Genomic DNA, 17589 nt, shown 5'->3' on the forward strand with positions numbered 1-17589 from the left:
AGAATTGTTACCCATGACTACTGTTAAAACATGGTTAAGGCTCATTTTACCTTTGCAAGATGACCTCAGTTTGTTATTAAGTTTGAAGTGTGTTTGGATTTCTTACTTGACTTTTGTTGTTCTTAAGATGTAACCATGTAACCATATCTCATGGAGACATAAAAGATTCTTCACTCTTCCTTATAAACCCAGCCTACAATATTCTTGGCTGGTATCTACCTCCACACCCACTATCACAGTGTGCTCCTTGTTGGTTATTTTCCAAGACAAAAGCATTTGCATTTTATGGCACTGTATGTATAGAGGCTGCAGAGAATTCAGCAGATCTACTGAGGTGATATGAAAACAAAGAATATTTTTGATGATTACAATTACACACAGTTGCACACAATTATTCACGGAGATTCTGAAACCATTGTTATACATTTTGGTTACCAGATCTCAATAACTATTTTAGCAAGACAGACAGATTCAGGGCCAAATCTATTCTCTCACAGGCTGACAAACCTGGAGTTCTGCCCCTACACAGCATGGGCACAGAATTAGTACAATATTTTATGGTTTTCTCACACCATGGCACATAAATATGTAAATGCTGAACTGTTTTTCCCCAGTGTGTCTTGGCAAAGCATACTTAGTACAATATCCAGTTAGCGCTACACACTGTGAACAAATCTTTCCCAGCATTCTGCTTACCTTTGTCTTAAGGCTGAGGCCTGCAAGGGTATCACAAGAGCCATTGGTAGCATTCCTTCACAGTCCCAGTAGCCTAGTTCAATAAACACGCACAAGGACACATTATATCATTAAGTTTGTAGATCAGTGTATAACTTACAGCCTAAAGCAGCCTAATATTTTTGTCCATTGTTTTACTAAAAATGCAGTTTGAAACCACAAAATTAAACTTTATATTCCATCTCTCTCTTCAGTGCATGGCAGGGTGCATTCTGTTATTTTTTGTTTGTTTGTTTTTCTCCTATTATATTTTGCTTCCCTGTGAGTTTACAAAAGCAATAGATATTTTGCATAACTTGAAATAACATCTCACAACATCTCTGTGCAAATTGTGTTGTCCATCAACCACAAATTTGCAAACATTCTTATACATGAGACACACTTCTCTCTCCTTCTGCGGTAGTCCTAGAGTTTTCAAAAGTAGAAAGATTCAGACAAGAAAATCATATAGCCTCATAAATGGGCATGAGGAGATGACCAAACTCTTGCTCCCAGACTCTTGCTCTCTGTATATAAATATCTACTCATCTATCTTGTTCTTGATGGCTTTTGGTAATGAAAACTTTAGACATTTTCTAAGCAATCTGTTGCTATGCTGTAGCATCCCTAGTTGTTGAAAGGACATCCTGTGCCTACCTCATCCTTTAACCAAGCAGGGCTGATCTTGCTACATTGTAATGTAAGAGGGTCAAATATCTTTTTTTTTTTTTTTTCTGGCAAATTGAGCACCTTCTCAATGTAGGAAGCTTACATGACACACAAGATCTGGTCTAAATGAACTATGACTTCTCTCATGCATAGTAGCTGGTCAATGCTATATAACAAATATCACTGGACCATAAAGCAAGAATACTGGATATATGCTGCTAGATACAATCTCATTAGGATTCATTTTAATATACTGTCAGGGAGAAGTTAACTTGTGTTAGTATCTAAGAGATATTTGAAATGCCTGAAACATCCATACAAATCTAGTCCCAGTTTATCAAAGACCCATGCTTTTCCAGAGCAATATGCCTTATTGGAAGCTACGCTGAATCCCCTTGGGCATGTCAAATCACAAGACACTAGTATATGGGCACCTAAGTCTGTCCCTTAGCTCGCTGTGACAATTAAAAGGCAAATGGTCTTTACTAGAATGTCTGCTGTATTGAGAGCTTTCTGGAAACATTTATCCTGGTGATGCTGTCTTGGCTAATATTTTATTATTTCCTTATGAAATAGCCACTTAGAAACACAAACATAAGTCTGGTTTGTAGTCTTTAACCTGTATATGTTAGTAACAGAATTTCACTGAAACAGTAACATGAGGTTGCTAGACAGTTTGTTAATATCTTTCCTCTATACTATGATCTGCATAAAAAATAAAATAAAATAAATTTTAAAAAGTGATCACCAGGTCAAGAGAAATGATTCTCACCCTCTACACTGCTCTCTTAAGACCCTCACCTGGAGTACTGTGTTCAGCTTCAGGACCCCCAGCACAGGAAGGAAATGGACATGGTGGAGCAAATCCAGAGGGCCACAAGGTTAATCAGAAGGCTGGAGCACCTCTCCTATGAAGATAGGCTGAGAGACTTGTGCTTGTTCAGCCTGGAAAAGAGAACGGTCTGGGGACACCTTATAGCAGCCTTCCAGTATCTAAAGAGGGCCTACAGAAAAGCTTGAGAGAGACTCTTTATCAGGGGGCATAGTGATAGGACAAGGGGTAATGGCTTTAAACTAAAAAAGGGTAGATTTAGATTAGATATAAGGAAGAAATTCTTTACTCTGAGGTTGGTGAGGCACTGGAACATGTTGTCCAGAGAAATTGTAGCTGCACCTCCCTGGAAGTGTTTAAGGCCAAGTTGGATGGCACTTTGAGCAACCTGCTCTAGTGGAAGTTGTCCCTGCCCATGTCAGGGGGGGTTGGAATTAGATGATCCTTAACAGTTCCTTCCAACCCAAACCATTCTATGATTGTGTTCTTACTCTGAATTGCAGTGTTCAAGCTTTTACCCTCAGGTATGCAATTATGGTCCTTCTCCATTTCTTCTTGCTTTAGTAGTGCTAGTGTCCACAGCACTGTGCAAATCCTCAGCTGTTAATTCTCACAGTTGCATCATGTAGGAAAGGCTCTTTGTCCACAGAGCACAACTGCAGAAAATACAGTCACGGACTTACAATGACAGACGAACACAGTGACCCTAGATTCCAATATTTAATGAATTTATTGCTACAGCCTTCAAGAAGCATGGTTTAGCTTACAGCTCGCAGTAAAATGAAGACAAAAAATGTAATTTCCCGCCTACCAGACTGAACTAAATACACCTTGGAATGAACAAACAAGGCTAGGGGAGAACACAAGTGTCTGTAATCCTCGAAATGGAGGCTGGGTGGCATATCAGTTCTGCTGTTGCACTTTCCATAGGAGAGTTTTTATCTGCTGTGTTCATTCCTCTAGACTATGCTAGAGGTTATCTTTGTTCTAGCTTTTATGCTAGTTTCAAACATTAATCAGCAGAGATATGGCACTGAAATTTTCCTTGGAACTTCTGCATATTTACTGTCTTACATGACATATGTATATATCATTACTAGAGGTTGATAAGAACAAACGAGAAGGAAATATTTCACAGATACAAACAAGCACTATACTTAGCACTTGATTTATAAGTTTAAAATTGAATCCAAATGCTAGTGGTGGAGCCTTGTAAACTGCATATGCAGTATTACGTTCTGCATCACCACTAAAAAATGAACAATTAAACATTACTTCCATTTACTTAGTCTACAATGAATGTTTTAAGTGGTTTATAAATTACTGAGGCATGGTCTTATGACAAACTAAAAGTAAAAATAAAATAAAATAATAAAATAAAATAAAATAAAATAATAATAATAATAATAATAATAATAAACATCCATAAGAAAACTCAAGTAACTCCACTTTACAGAACTTTTTCAGAGACCAGCATGTATTTATGCCATCACAACATAGTCTGGCCTAAGAGAAGACAAAACATAACATTTCAAAGTATATGTAAGCAAATTAGTTCACTGGGAAAGTCTTTCACATGTTACTCCTGAAAGGCCAAGAGTGATCTCCATTTTCAACTCCTCCTCTCCAAAAGGATCGCTTATCAACACTTTGCAAGGTCTAGTCAAGTGGTCTCAGTAGGAGATAGAAACAAAGGGGACACTTTCCAGTTTCAGACTCCTGTCTAAGACAGATAAAAATGGGGTATTTAAAGTAGAATGGCAGTGAAGAAGAGCAAAGCAAGTTTTCATATAAAAGGAAAACATAAAACAGAGAGAACATTCCTTTAGAAAAAGCAAAGTAGTGTTTTATTTTCTGTCCAGTCTTAAAGTTAAATTATTAGTACCTCATAGATCAATCCAAATAAAGTTAATGGAGAGATTCCTAAGGACTTTGGAGTTGCACTGAACTGATATTTCATGGCTGCTGGCAAGCGGGTGGGAAGATTCAGTCCTGTTCCCTTATTCCAGAAAAAACACAGGATGTTGGTCCTTGACTTATAGGGTCATGCCCTGTTTGTCCAATGAAAAAAAACAGGTAGGCTTCTGTGGTGGTGAGATGTCCTCTTGCTCTCTCCCCTTCACAATGACTGCCAACTGAAAAGCAGGGATACAAAGCAAGACAATGCTGTTGCACATAGAAATTAAGAGCTAGAACTATCTATGCTAGCTGGTGAAGTTATGGTGCTTGGGGAGACATGAAGCATTTCTGAGATGGAGTGTTTACAGAAAAAATCCCACAGCTCATATTTGTATTATATATTTATAAATTCCTGGAACTCAATTTTATAGGGTTTTTGATTAATGGCTGTACTGCAGTTCAGCTCCAAGCCTATTGAACTTACTGTACTGGAACTGAGCAAGACATACACTAGCCAAATATGAACACTACTACTGGACAGTGATTTAATGGTGGTTCATGGCTCAAAGGCATTGCTGTGCAGGCTCTGCTTACTGTATACATGGAGTTCAAATCTAAAGGAGACCCTCCCAGGAGTCTTCTTAAAATCAAAGTCAGATATGTGTTTGTCTCAGATACCTCTATGTCAGAAGAAGTGAAGAACAATGAAAAATGTTGTGCTTTCCCCATCACTTTAACATTAAAGTGGGTGCAGTTCCTGTTGATGTATGGATTCTCCTAATTATATATTTATGTCACTTCAACCACAGTATCTTCCAGGAGCATAGCCAAATTCTTGATTTTCTTAAGCTGGTGGTGTATGCCAAGTGTTCCCACACTGTGGTATTTGACATTAGTGCTGTTTTTCTCACACTTCAAAGATGACATCTGTGGTTATGGCTGGCAAATGCCAACTTAACTGTTGATTATCATAATAATATAGTAAAAGCAGTCTCATTCTTTTGAGGTGGGAGTCACTTCATTAAATACAGTCCTTATGGCTATTACAATTTGTGAGGTGAAACTTGATGCCTGTAATCTCTTGGCATGCCAACTGGAGTCAAATGAAAGCATTGTAAAAATAAAAATAAATAAATAAAATAAAATAAAATAAAATAAAATAAAATAAAATAAAATAAAATAAAATAAAATAAAATAAAATAAAATAGAGAACATGGAAGACATGTCAACACAGAGAAAATTCTACAGTTCTTTGGGTTGTGGTCTTCTGCGATAGTGCAGCCTTCAGATGTAACATGGAAACAATGGCAAATCACTGTAGAAGATGTAAACTATGTTCAATACCAGAGCTGGTACATGAGAACAAGATCACTGGCAGATTTCACCTGCCCTCTTGCAATCACTTCTTGTAAAAAAATAAAACAGAAAATTGATAATTGTTGTTTATATCTTTTTTTTTTTTTTTGAAAGCATAAGGAACATTTTTATTCCCTTTAAAAGTATAACAGTTAAGACAACTAAATCTGTTTTATTTCAGTTCTTTTTAAACTTCTAACTTATGTATAGTAGAAAATGAAGATGCACGTTGAACTGGAAATGCCCAGGCTCTCTCTCTTGATAGTCTCTTCCACAGAGCGTACAGCAATACAGCAGTAAGAAACATCCCACTCCACTATATATATATATTAGAAAGATGAAAGATTTTCTCTTTTAGCAGTTTGGCACTATGTTTTTAAAAACACCAAGCTGTTGCAATGATGCTAGCTTATTAAATATCTCCATCCCTCCCCTTCTCTCCCCCAGATGAAGAGGTATAGGGTTGCTGAAATTCATTTAATTACTCTTCTGCAGCTTATTGGTTTTGACATGAAGACAAGGCTTAGTCTGTTTTTAATGAAAATGTTACTAGTTGTTATGACTGCTTGCATTTGGAGGAATGTCCTTTATTGTTAAGTCTAAAATATTATACACAGGTAATTAACATGATCTATTTATGGCAGAATTACATCTTTTTTGTCTTGTTTGTACTGGTTTCCTTCAGTACTCATCTTCAATTAACTTCACTTTTTAGTTAGCTCTTATTTTCTTTGAGCTTTGCAAGGCATAGTGATTGTGTTTTCTGATTCAAGGCACTACTTTAAAAGATAACTTCTTGGAGTGACTAGTGTATTTCTTTTCAAATAAAACTTTTTTTGTGTGTCTGTTAAAATCCTTAGTCTCCAGATGGTTCAAATTTAAGGCAGCACTACCCTTGCTTTGCCACACTGTCTTTTGTGCTGCTATGATGGTTTAGTCACAACTAATGGCTGTCAAGCAAATGAGATTGTGATTTGTTATTTCAGAAGTCCCTGCTGCACAATTTAAGGGTGCGAAGTGGGTCAGCCACCAGTCAGACATTACAGCAGTCAAGCTCTAATAGGAGTGATAGACAGTCAAAAAGTGTCCATTTTACTAGGAGAAGACTGGAAGAAAAAAAAAAAAAAAAAAAAAAAAAAAAAAAAAAAAACAGCCTGAGAATGTTAACTTTGGGGAAGAAAAAAAAAAAAAAGTGTTGATTTAAAGAGGAAGGGTAAAAGAGTCACGAGTGTATTCATGTATCTAGAGGCAGTTAAGGTTTTAGATCCAAATATATTTCAAGGCTTCCCAGGCTTTCAAAGGAATGATAGGAAATGGTGTATTTAAAAGTATCAGCAGCTAGAGTTGAGCCTAAGAATTTGGATGAATGTGGTATGCAGAAATCCATTCACACTGGATAGTTAACCTATTAACAAATTGGTGATTCTAGATAATTTGAATGCAGTCATGTCTGGGAATATCAGGGACCAAAAGGACAGAGGAGTCATGAGGAACCCCTCTATTCAACTCCCAGAACTAACATCTCTTTGACATAGTACTTATATGAATTATATGACAGTCCTCACTGTTTGGTATAGCTGTGGGTATCGAGGATTTAGAGGATAAACTCCAGTCTCCAGAATCTTGACATACTATATTACTGAATGTAAGAAGGATTAGGAAATAGCAGAGGGATCATGTATTTTCATCCTGACTCATTAAGTAATTTTGAGTAAGTGTCCCAAAAGCTTTCCCCAATATTTCTTCCAACTTTATCAGTCCAATTCCACCTCACCACAAGGAGACAGGAAGACTCCCACTGATTTCTTTTGAAGCTGGATTGGTCCTGAAATATGTTACATACTCTATGCGCAACTATGTTTAGAAGCCCCCAAATTGCTAAAAGTATATTAAAAAAATAAAAAAGGAAAAAAAAAAATTTAAAAAAAAAAGCATGAATGCTCATGAATTGGAATTATTTTTTCATAAATTGTATGCATTTTATGGTTTATGTTTCTGGCTGTCTTATTATAAATCAACCACAAATGTAAAGGAAATAAAAAATGAGGAAAACATAGGAGCAAAATCTCCGGGTAAGACATGTATCCTGAATTACAGAACAGTGACAGATTTCTTTCAGGACCAGTAAAACTACAACCATTTGACACCATTCATACTTGTAATACATTGCTGTATGCCCATTTTTATAGTGATATCGTTTTTCTTCACAAGCATACCTTTAATAACTAGAAGCCACTTTTGTGCTTTCTCTAGTGGAATTAGAGTGAAAATCGGAGAAAAGATCTTACTGAAACATATTCTAGTGTTTCTACACACTAAACAAGAAACATATTTGCTTTTGGTAGCACAAAATGATCAGTAGAAGAATGTTATACACAAACTTAACATGTCAAATCTTGTAGTGTTAGGGGTAGAGAATATCATATGAGATTCTCCTTTTTATCAATTGCATGCTTCTGGAAAACTGCATCTTTTTCAGACAATGTAGTGGTAGGAGTTCTCCAGATGTTAGATCCTGAACATAGAGGCAGAGCACTCATCTCATCAAGGCTTCTCAAATATCTGTACTGTTTAAAAATGTTGAGTCATTTTTCTAGGGCCATCAAAAGACAGGTTGAACTCTGATGTTACTGTCACATGCCAGAATATTGCAGAGCTCTTTCGTAATTTATTGAGATGTGTGAAGTCCAGAACACTTTTGGCAATTGAAGGAATGAATACATTTAGACAACTCTGAAAATCCTGTCCTTGATACTAGTTCTTCCTTTTTGTTTCTAGAGGAGATGACGCACTGAAAGGAATACAACACATTTACGTTTATTCTTGGATTCACATTTCAGCTAGTGCATCTCTGTGATCTTTTGCTATGTACAGCAAAAAAAACATATATTTTTTGCATGGTGCAACTTCCCAAGAAAACTCTGATATTACTGAGGTCACCAAAAATATTTTCTAATCCATAATGAGGAGTTAATACATGTTGTTTCTGCATGTGGTCATGTGAACAGTTCTTGTGATGTAAGAAAGTCACGTTTTGTTTTAATTGAAACTGATTTTGCATGGTCTTATGTAAAATCAAATAAGGAACCGTTTTCAAAAAGTACTGTCTAGATAAACTTAAAATCAGTATCACAGTTTACATAAACAAGGTGAACTATAATATCTACTACACCAGGAGCAAAAAACAGTTAGTATCCCTTTGGGAACAGGGAGTGAGAGGTCTCACAACCACTGTTAGTCTGCGCACAGACCACTTGATTACTATCCACATCAATCATGAGTCCATCATGTCTGCATCCAGCAATGTCATTCACATCTATTTTCGTGTAAGCCTTCATTATAGATATGTTGTATATAGGAAAATAGTGGCAAACATTCCCTAGGTTTTGATTAATTTTTGTGAAGTAGATGAGTAAAATACACAGTAGATATAAAAACCTAAAAATATTTTTGCCCATGCACAAAGAAGTCTAGGGAATCTTGGGTACAGGATCTGTCTTTACTTCCCACAACTGCTTCCACAGCAAGTATAGTCTTGCAGTTTTTACACTGTATTTAACCGTACACTTGAGACAAAGCTAAGTAGTATGTCATTCTCATTTCACAGGTAGAAAAGTAGCTTTAGAAAACTGCATTTTTATTTTACTTCAGAATCAGTAAATGCACCGTAGCTACCCACAGTCAAGAAAACAATGAAGTTGATACAAACACCTCAGCTGTACAAGGAGTCAACTTCAGCAAAAAACATCTCAGACTAAAACTAACATGCTTTGCCTTCATCGGTACAACATTTTAGCAGCTACATGTTCGTTAGTAATGCTACAGAAAAACATAAGGCTAATTTTAGCAGCATAAACAAGTCCTTAATGAGTTTCCCAAACTTATAAATGCAATTCCCGAGGGAGTTAGGAACTGAACATAGATTAGTGACCTTAACCACCAGACAATTTTTCTGACTAGTTGAACACAAGAAAGAAATTCTGCAAAATTTCTGGGAACTGTCAGCTTTCAGTTGGACTCAACAGTACTTAAGTCAGGAGCTCTTGGAAGGTGACAATTTCAGTCTGCATGATTCTGAAGGACAGTTCTGATAAGACTGTAAATGTTTATTTGCAACATTTTTTGTTTGTTTGTTTGTTTTTTAATTGTATGAAAAGCTACATTTTAAATTTACTGTACATTATTCATTTAATTATGGAATATTTTTAATCATTATTGCTATTGCAATAACATCTGGAGGCCTTCTCCAGGTTCTGGCTTTACATCGCTAAGACTGTAAGACACAATATTTCTAAGTCATAGTGAATGAGACCCCACAGACTTCATCATGTAAGAGAAGAGGAAGTGGGGACATGCTTTTGGCATGTGGGGTTGGCAAGCAACCAAGATGCTATGGGATTGTCCGATGGGCACACATCCAGTCAGGAGAAGGGCCATAGCATTCAGCTGCAGCTGAAAATAAAATCTAGTAAGGCTGCTTTCACACACAACCCTATGAAGTGAAATACGCAGCTGCAATGCAGGCACATGACGTTTCTCCTGCTCCATGACCTCACTTAATCCAGCATGTAGGTTCAGAGAACAGGGGAAAGGCCAAAGCTGTGTTTGGTAAGGACAGGAGATTCAGATTTCTCTGCCCAGGAATGATAGGACCCGGAAGTTTAGTGCTCTAGATCTGACAGAGCTCACATACAGGCATGAAGTAAGATGTCAGTCTTTATCCCACAGATCTCACAATCCAAAAGAAAAGTTTTAATGTATGGCTTATGAAAAGGCAGAGCAGGGAAAAAGCTGACAAGAGAAGAGGGTATTTTTTAGCATGCCTGTATGTAGTTGGATGCTCAATTCACAGACATGCCCTTAGGCAGTACATACCAGCAAACACAACAGTAAGTTGTACTGGTAAATATATATTTTGCTTACTCAAACCATAAACAATGATCACAGCTGGGAGTAGAGCAAAGAAGGGTAGGAGGGAGGAGAGGAGAGAATTTTAATAAATTAAAAGAAAATTCTAATGAAGAAATAAAGTAGTGAGTCTCAGAATTTGTGAAAAAGTGTACAGGTATGAAACCATAAAACATTTCCTGCTGGGCGCATGATGGTTTTACAGTCAAGGTTTTTCTTTCTTCCCTGGGTGATACTGTTTCATAAAGCATTGGAGTGCTTACAGATAAGGGCCAGATCTTCACAGTGATGCAATCATGAGTGATCCTATGCTATTATCTGGCCATCTAGGCAAAATCTAGATGCCTGTATTTTCAGACCAAAAGAACTTCCAAGACATTTAAATACTTATCCCTCATGTCTTTTGAACAATATTAATTCTTATGATTCCACTATAATGATACTATTCTTCAGGCTATTGATTTGATACTTACTATATAACAATCAGATGAGATTCTCACTTTTTAACAGCAGCCACACCATGCATTCCACTTCCACTTTTCCAAATTCCAGAAAGCATTATGAATCAGAGAAGTCCAGTCAAACTCAAACCATGTGGATAGAAAGCCTGTTCACTTCAAATAAATAGACAACTTGTGTTTCTAAACATTTTAATATTGTTGTTGTTTATTTCTTTTAAAGTTCAAGTCAAGCAAGCAGTTTTGATTTGGTGAATCCAAAATATTTTCAGATGGTCAACTTGTAAACTTTCCGACATTGACTCATGCTTTTTCTTGCTGTAACTTTTAGTTCTTTGAGACTCCTTCAGCTTTTGAGATTCCTCTCCTCCAAATTTTAAATAGTGTTTCAAAAAGGTGTTCATTTTATCTTTGTAACTGAAATATGCTCTGGTGATTTAAAGCATTTTTGATCTTTTGCAGTCCTAAGACTTGGATCTAAGAGGAAACTAACAGTTGCTTTGTTTATTTGTTCTGTTTTATGTGTTTAATTTAATTTTCTTCTCTATGTACAATTCTATTCTATATAGGTTCCTATACTGTCCTTATCAGCAGAGTACATGGCTTTACTCTGGTTTGGTAGATTTTTCTTTCTGTCTTTACTTTTTTTCTTTTTAATACATATTCTACTTTTGTAAAATACATTTGTAAAATGTTACATTAAAGAAGACAGGTCAGTGAAGCAAGCTTTCTTCAAGGTTTAAGCAGGTTACCAAGGTCCTATACACTACACAGAGAAGTTAGGTTTGCTGTAGACATTTTTACTGAGTGTCAAGACAGAATTCCTCAGCCTTCATGAAGTGTTTTGCGTCAAATGTTGGTGACCTGGTACGGCACTTGGATGTGCACAAGTCGATGGGGCCGGAAGGGATCCACCCAAGGGTACTGAGAGAACTGGCAGAGGAGCTGGCCAAGCCGCTTACCATCATTTATCAGCAGTCCTGGCTATCGGGGGAGGTCCCAGTTGACTGGCGGCTAGCAAAAGTGACGCCCATCTACAAGAAGGGCCAGAGGACTGACCCGGGAAACTACAGGCCTGCCTGTTTGACCTCAGTGCCAGGGAAGCTCATGGAGCAGATTATCTTGAGAGTCATCATGCAGCACTTGCAGGGCAAGCAGGCGATCAGGCCCAGTCAGCATGGGTTTATGAAAGGTAGGTCCTGCTTGACGAACCTGATCTCCTTCTATGACAAAGAGACGCGCTGGGTGGACGAGGGAAAGGCTGTGGATGTGGTCTACCTTGACTTCAGCAAGGTTTTTGACACTGTTTCCCACAGCATTCTCCTCAAGAAACTGACTGCTCTTGGCTTGGACTGGCGCACACTTCGTTGGGTTAGAAACTGGCTGGATAGCTGGGCCCAAAGAGTCGTGGTAAATGGAGTCAAATCCAGTTGGAGGCCAGTCACTAGTGGCGTTCCCCAGGGCTCGCTGCTGGGGCCGGTCCTCTTTAATATCTTCATCAATGATCTGGATGAGGGCATTGAGTGCACCCTCAGTAAGTTTACAGATGACACCAAGCTAGGTGCGTGTGTCGATCTGCTTGAGGGTAGGAAGGCTCTGCAGGAGGATCTGGATAGGCTGCACCGATGGGCTGAGGTCAACTGCATGAAGTTTAACAAGGCCAAGTGCCGGGTCCTCCACCTGGGGCGCAATAACCCCAAGCAGAGCTACAGGCTGGGAGATGAGAGGTTTGGTTGGAGAGCTGCCAGGCAGAGAAGGACCTGGGAGTGATGGTTGATAGTCAGCTGAATATGAGCCAGCAGTGTGCTCAGGTGGCCAAGAAGGCCAACAGCATCCTGGCTTGCATAAGAAACAGTGTGGCCAGCAGGGCTAGGGAGGTGATCATCCCCCTGTACTCGGCTCTGGTGAGGCCGCACCTCAAGTACTGTGTTCAGTTTTGGGCCCCTCGCTACAAGAAGGACATGGAGGTGCTTGAGCGGGTGCAGAGAAGGGCGACAAAGCTGGTGAGGGGCCTGGAGAACAAGTCCTACGAGGAGCGGCTGAGGGAGCTGGGCTTATTCAGCCTGGTGAAAAGGAGGCTCAGCGGTGACCTTATTGCTCTTTACAGATACCTTAAAGGAGGCTGTAGTGAGGTGGGGGTTGGTCTGTTCTCCCATGTGCCTGGTGACAGGACGAGGGGGAATGGGCTTAAGTTGAGCCAGGGGAGTTTTAGGTTGGATGTTAGGAAGAACTTCTTTACCGAAAGGGTTGTTAGACATTGGAACAGGCTGCCCAGGGAAGTGGTGGAGTCACCATCCCTGGAGGTCTTTAAAAAATGTTTAGATGTAGAGCTTAGGGATATGGTTTAGTGGGGACTATTAGTGTTAGGTCAGAGGTTGAACTCGATGATCTTGAGGTCTCTTCCAACCTAGAAATTCTGTGATTCTGTGATTCTGTGAAATGTCCTGTAGAAATAAAGCAAGTACAGAACAGAAATATCCAAAAAGTCTTTTGTGCTGATGATTACACAATTAAAGTTAAAAATAAAGTGTTAAATAAAAGCCCAGGGTCTCTGTACATTCAAAAGCATTGCTTGCACAATTCCTGAGCACTACAGAAATGGTGCCTCTGAAATCATGTTTGAGGGAATGTCAGACTACCCCTCTCTCTAACAGAAAAATTCCTGTGCAGGTTACTAAGATTCTAACACCAGTTTTCTTTTATACACCTTAAAAAACACCATCTCAACTTTGCAGAACTGTGACTGTACACCTGTTCAGGAGCTGGAGTAGAACTACGTATCTCAATTTCTCCCTGTTAATTTTCTTAAATTTCTGCATTTAGAGCCTGTCCTCCTTTGCCTATCTGGGGCTAATTTATTCAGGAACTTCTCTGGAGTCAGAGAATTACTGTTTACCAGCATGGGAAGAGAGGCCCGTGTTTTGGAGATCCTACACTTTCCTCTAGAAAGCATTCTGCAGAGATAGCAAAAAGGGACTTTCTCTGCCCTTGCTCAGGACTATTGATGGAGTAGACATTTGGAGGAGCCAGGGATGTGGCAGAAAGAACAAAATAGCAATTGTGTTCTACAGAGACCCTGAGGCAAAAACATGGATAATGGGGCAAAAACAGAAGTGTTTTTCTTCATGTCTTAGTAACACATAGCTCATCTCAATTTCTGGCCATCTCTGTAATACATGAGGCTTATGCTGTGATACAGTCTGTGTTCATCTGTACCTCTCAGTAAGATTTTCAAAGACCTATATAGGAAAAACTCTAATATACATCTGGTCTGGACCTACAGCTGAGTTTTTGCCAAGTTGACTTCATCAGCCTAGTACTCTTTGTAGGCAACCACTGCCAGAGGCATTTTCATGCTTTTTATGGTTATAGCTACATTCCACAGGCAAAGCAGACTAAAAGAGTAAAATTCATTTTTGCCATGACAGATTCAGAGAGAGTCAAAGACTTGTGCCCATATGGTTATGTTGATGGTGAGAGTAAGTAGTGCAGTCCCTGAATGGTTCTGCTATAAACCAATACATTTTTTGAGATAGATTCAGTCAAAATGTTTTAGATGAACTGGTGTAGCTTTTCTAGTCAGACCATTCTAAAACCATTTATTTGATTTCTTTGCCACCTGTAGAACATGTGCAGCTGATAGCAAGCAATTTAAACCAGTGAAAAGGCAGAAAAGTTTTGGGGCAGGAATATAAATCTGAGTATTTAAGAATGTGAATATTTAAAGAATAGAATTAGAAGGGGGATGGCACTCATGTCATTCATGCTTAGTTTGCACTAATCATTACACAATTAGTGCTTAATTTGCACAGTGGAGTTTCTTCCAGTCTAAACTAATGTTAGAGGTGAGGCACAAGGACCACCAAGTTGAATTAGCTGGTAAATACATTGAACAGCCTGGACAATTTTAAGTACATACATTTCTTACACAGAAGACTCATGGGAAGGCATAAAGAAAATTATGTTTGTGAAGATGTTAAATGTAATTTATTCCACAAAACAAACAAACAAGCAAACAAAAAAAGACACTATCAAAGGGAGTATCTGCCCAGGAAAAGTTATGCAAAGAATAAAACCAAACCAAACCAAACCAACAACAACAACAAAACTTGGAAAGCCACTGTTAAACAAACAAAAAAAAGTCCTCTTTGGCATCAACTGTACAGAAAAGCAACTGAGAAAAAAAAGATAATAAGCTCCTGTGTTGAATTACTTTAAAAATGCACTTGAATGAAATCAATTAGTATAATAATGAACTAAGTCAGAGAGCACTGTTCAATTAGCTCTAGAATTTAAGGGAGTTTATAAAAGCTACACTTACAAAGAAAGATTTGGTTGGGCTTATTGTTACAGAAAAGGGGGAAAAATTGTGAGTTAAATGACATTTATTAAATAGAAGGGTCTGGTCAAACTGATCCAGATTAGTCCTTCACAGCAGTAAGACCTTAAAATTAGGTCACGGGGATGAAAGGAGAATTTGCTCTAAACTATTTCATACAAAGGCTATGTGACATATGGAACAAGTTACCCTAAAGAGTAACTAAAGCAAGGAGCTTGGGTTTTTTCAAAAAAGAAAACGAAAGGAAACTACATAAATTTCCAACCAGAGAAGCATCAAAAGGAATACTATTCCTCTTTATTTATTAATTCATTTATTAAGAGTAGCCAACCATTTTCTGGAGTCTGAAGGGAAATAACAATGAGCATTATTTGTTCTTTCCCTCTTCCTAGCTGTGTAGTTTGTAGGATTTTGTTTGTTTTGTTTTCATTAGAAAGGCTGCTATGTTGCCTTCCCAGAGCACAGAGGAAAAGAACTAATAAAATGTTAATGAATACCTATGCAATTTTTTTCAATATGCAATGTTTTAGAATTTTTATTCTTTTTATTCACTATTGCTTTCGCTGGATGTTTTATGAGTATGATTTTTTTTTTAGTACAAAATGGGCACTTTGCTTCTTTTTATATTTCTGTAAAAAAATGTCCCATTTTGAAACTGTTCACATGGCTTGGTCTTTGTAGAATACAACACTGGCAAGAATGTCATGAGACCCTTTGTGATAGCATGACTGTTCGTATCTTGTTGTACTTGAGTTCCTTGAACAAATTCTTAAACAAAGTGGATGTTTGCCTGCTCTCACATTCTGGCTCCTGCATTACATACTGGGCTAGAGAAGTGCAGTACTTCTTTGATTATTATATATCACGTGCTAACCTATAAAGTACTGCTCTAAGACAGATGCAAGAACTAAACTACGTGAAAAAAAAAAAAAAAAAGCAGAAAAGATTTTCAAAATTGCAACTTCTCATTTTCAACCTGTAAGAGAAAACAGATTTCAATTTTCAATCACAGTCTCAGAAAGGATGAATTTGCAGAAGTGAAGACTTACCTCACCTAACACAAAGACACCTTAGCACAGATAAGAAAGATGAATATTTGCCTTATTTGCGAAGAATTGCCTGGTAGGAAGAAGGCAGTGCAATTACAACATATTTTTGAGGGATTATACTTGCATTTTGAGGTATTTATTTCATTAGAGTGTAGACAAACTAGCCACCTTTCTTGCAATAATGTTATTTTCTTCTTTCCACATAGCTGTCGACCATCAGAACACACACACACAAGTCTTCCACGAGTTTAAGGGAAGTGAATGAATTTGGAGAAATATAGATCTAGGTTTCAGCTTATTCACATAGAACACAGAAAAGAGGGCAAGAAGGCCTTACTTTCTCATCATTCAGAACTTTCCATGTGCTTCCTTGCTTCACTTTTCTAGAGCTCTGACATGGAAAGGTCTTCTAAGCACATAGTATATTCTCTCCTAACTTACACAACAACAAATCTTAAGCAGCACCACTCAGGTCAGTAGAGTTATGTTAAATCTGAACAAGCAACTTAAAACAGAAGACATAGCATTTGTTTATTTTTAATTCCCCCAATTTGTTTGGAATCATGTTGATTATAAGCATTAACACCTGACCCATTCCCCGTGGATTTCCTCATAACAGCTTACTTGTACTGACATTAGATTAATAGAAGACTGAGCCAGCTCAGACACTATGCCAGATTATGACCTCAGTTATATGCAACAGAGTCTACAGTCACTTGCTTTCTGCATGACTGAAAGCAGAATTTGGCTTCTGAGTTTTAATTTTTAAGAGTTGCATATACCAAATTGTCTTCAAATATAATGCTATTTAATAACTTAAAATAGATATTCTTTTCAATTTTACTTAATTTCTAGCAGTTTCAAAATATTTTCTATCTTTCCTAAATAACTCTAACACAGTATTTTCCTTGTAAATCCAACCTCTGCACATGCATTTGAGTCCCATACTCCAGATGATTTGAATCCATCAGTCTTGACCTGCCATGTTCTCCTCTGCTTTCCACTCAACTCTATCTAGATTGAAGCTAAACTGAAAGCTTGAAATCACAGACCGTGCCCCCAGTATTTACAATAACAAGAGAGAGGCATTCATGACATGGTCAAGGAAGAAATTTATGAGTCTTGATGTACTTTCAACCCAGAGAGGTAGGTTTACAGTGAGAAATGGGAGCATGGGATAGAAAAGAGATTATGTGTATGCTTTTGCCTTTTTCTGGGAGGGTAAGATATTTCCAGAGCATGTGTGGCCTTCCCATCAGTGTCAACCACAGGTAAAGTTGCCTTCCTTTGGAAAAAACATATACTTCTTGTAGCCCAGCAAACCTCTTTGTGTTCCCACTGTCAAGAAGGCCTAAGAACTTACTA

General features: G+C 37.9%; 1 protein-coding gene and 1 long non-coding RNA gene across 2 annotated transcripts in view; one reads left to right on the top strand and one right to left on the bottom strand.

Moving 5' to 3' along the window:
* Window positions 1–17589, top strand: part of NTF3 (neurotrophin 3) — a 59323-nt gene that overhangs the window by 24091 nt on the left and 17643 nt on the right. The window lies entirely within an intron of this gene.
* The window catches only part of LOC311431381, a 70161-nt gene that overhangs the window by 4342 nt on the left and 48230 nt on the right, over window positions 1–17589 (bottom strand). The window contains exons 2-5 of the long non-coding RNA XR_014689383.1: window positions 4101–4350; window positions 2734–2871; window positions 2185–2328; window positions 697–769 (exon numbers count right to left, since the gene is read on the bottom strand). This is a non-coding gene — a long non-coding RNA (uncharacterized lncRNA). The remainder of the gene's footprint in view (window positions 1–696; window positions 770–2184; window positions 2329–2733; window positions 2872–4100; window positions 4351–17589) is intronic.

Source organism: Aythya ferina (assembly GCF_964211825.1).
Source record: "Aythya ferina genome assembly, chromosome: 1".
Lineage (NCBI taxonomy): Eukaryota > Metazoa > Chordata > Aves > Anseriformes > Anatidae > Aythya > Aythya ferina.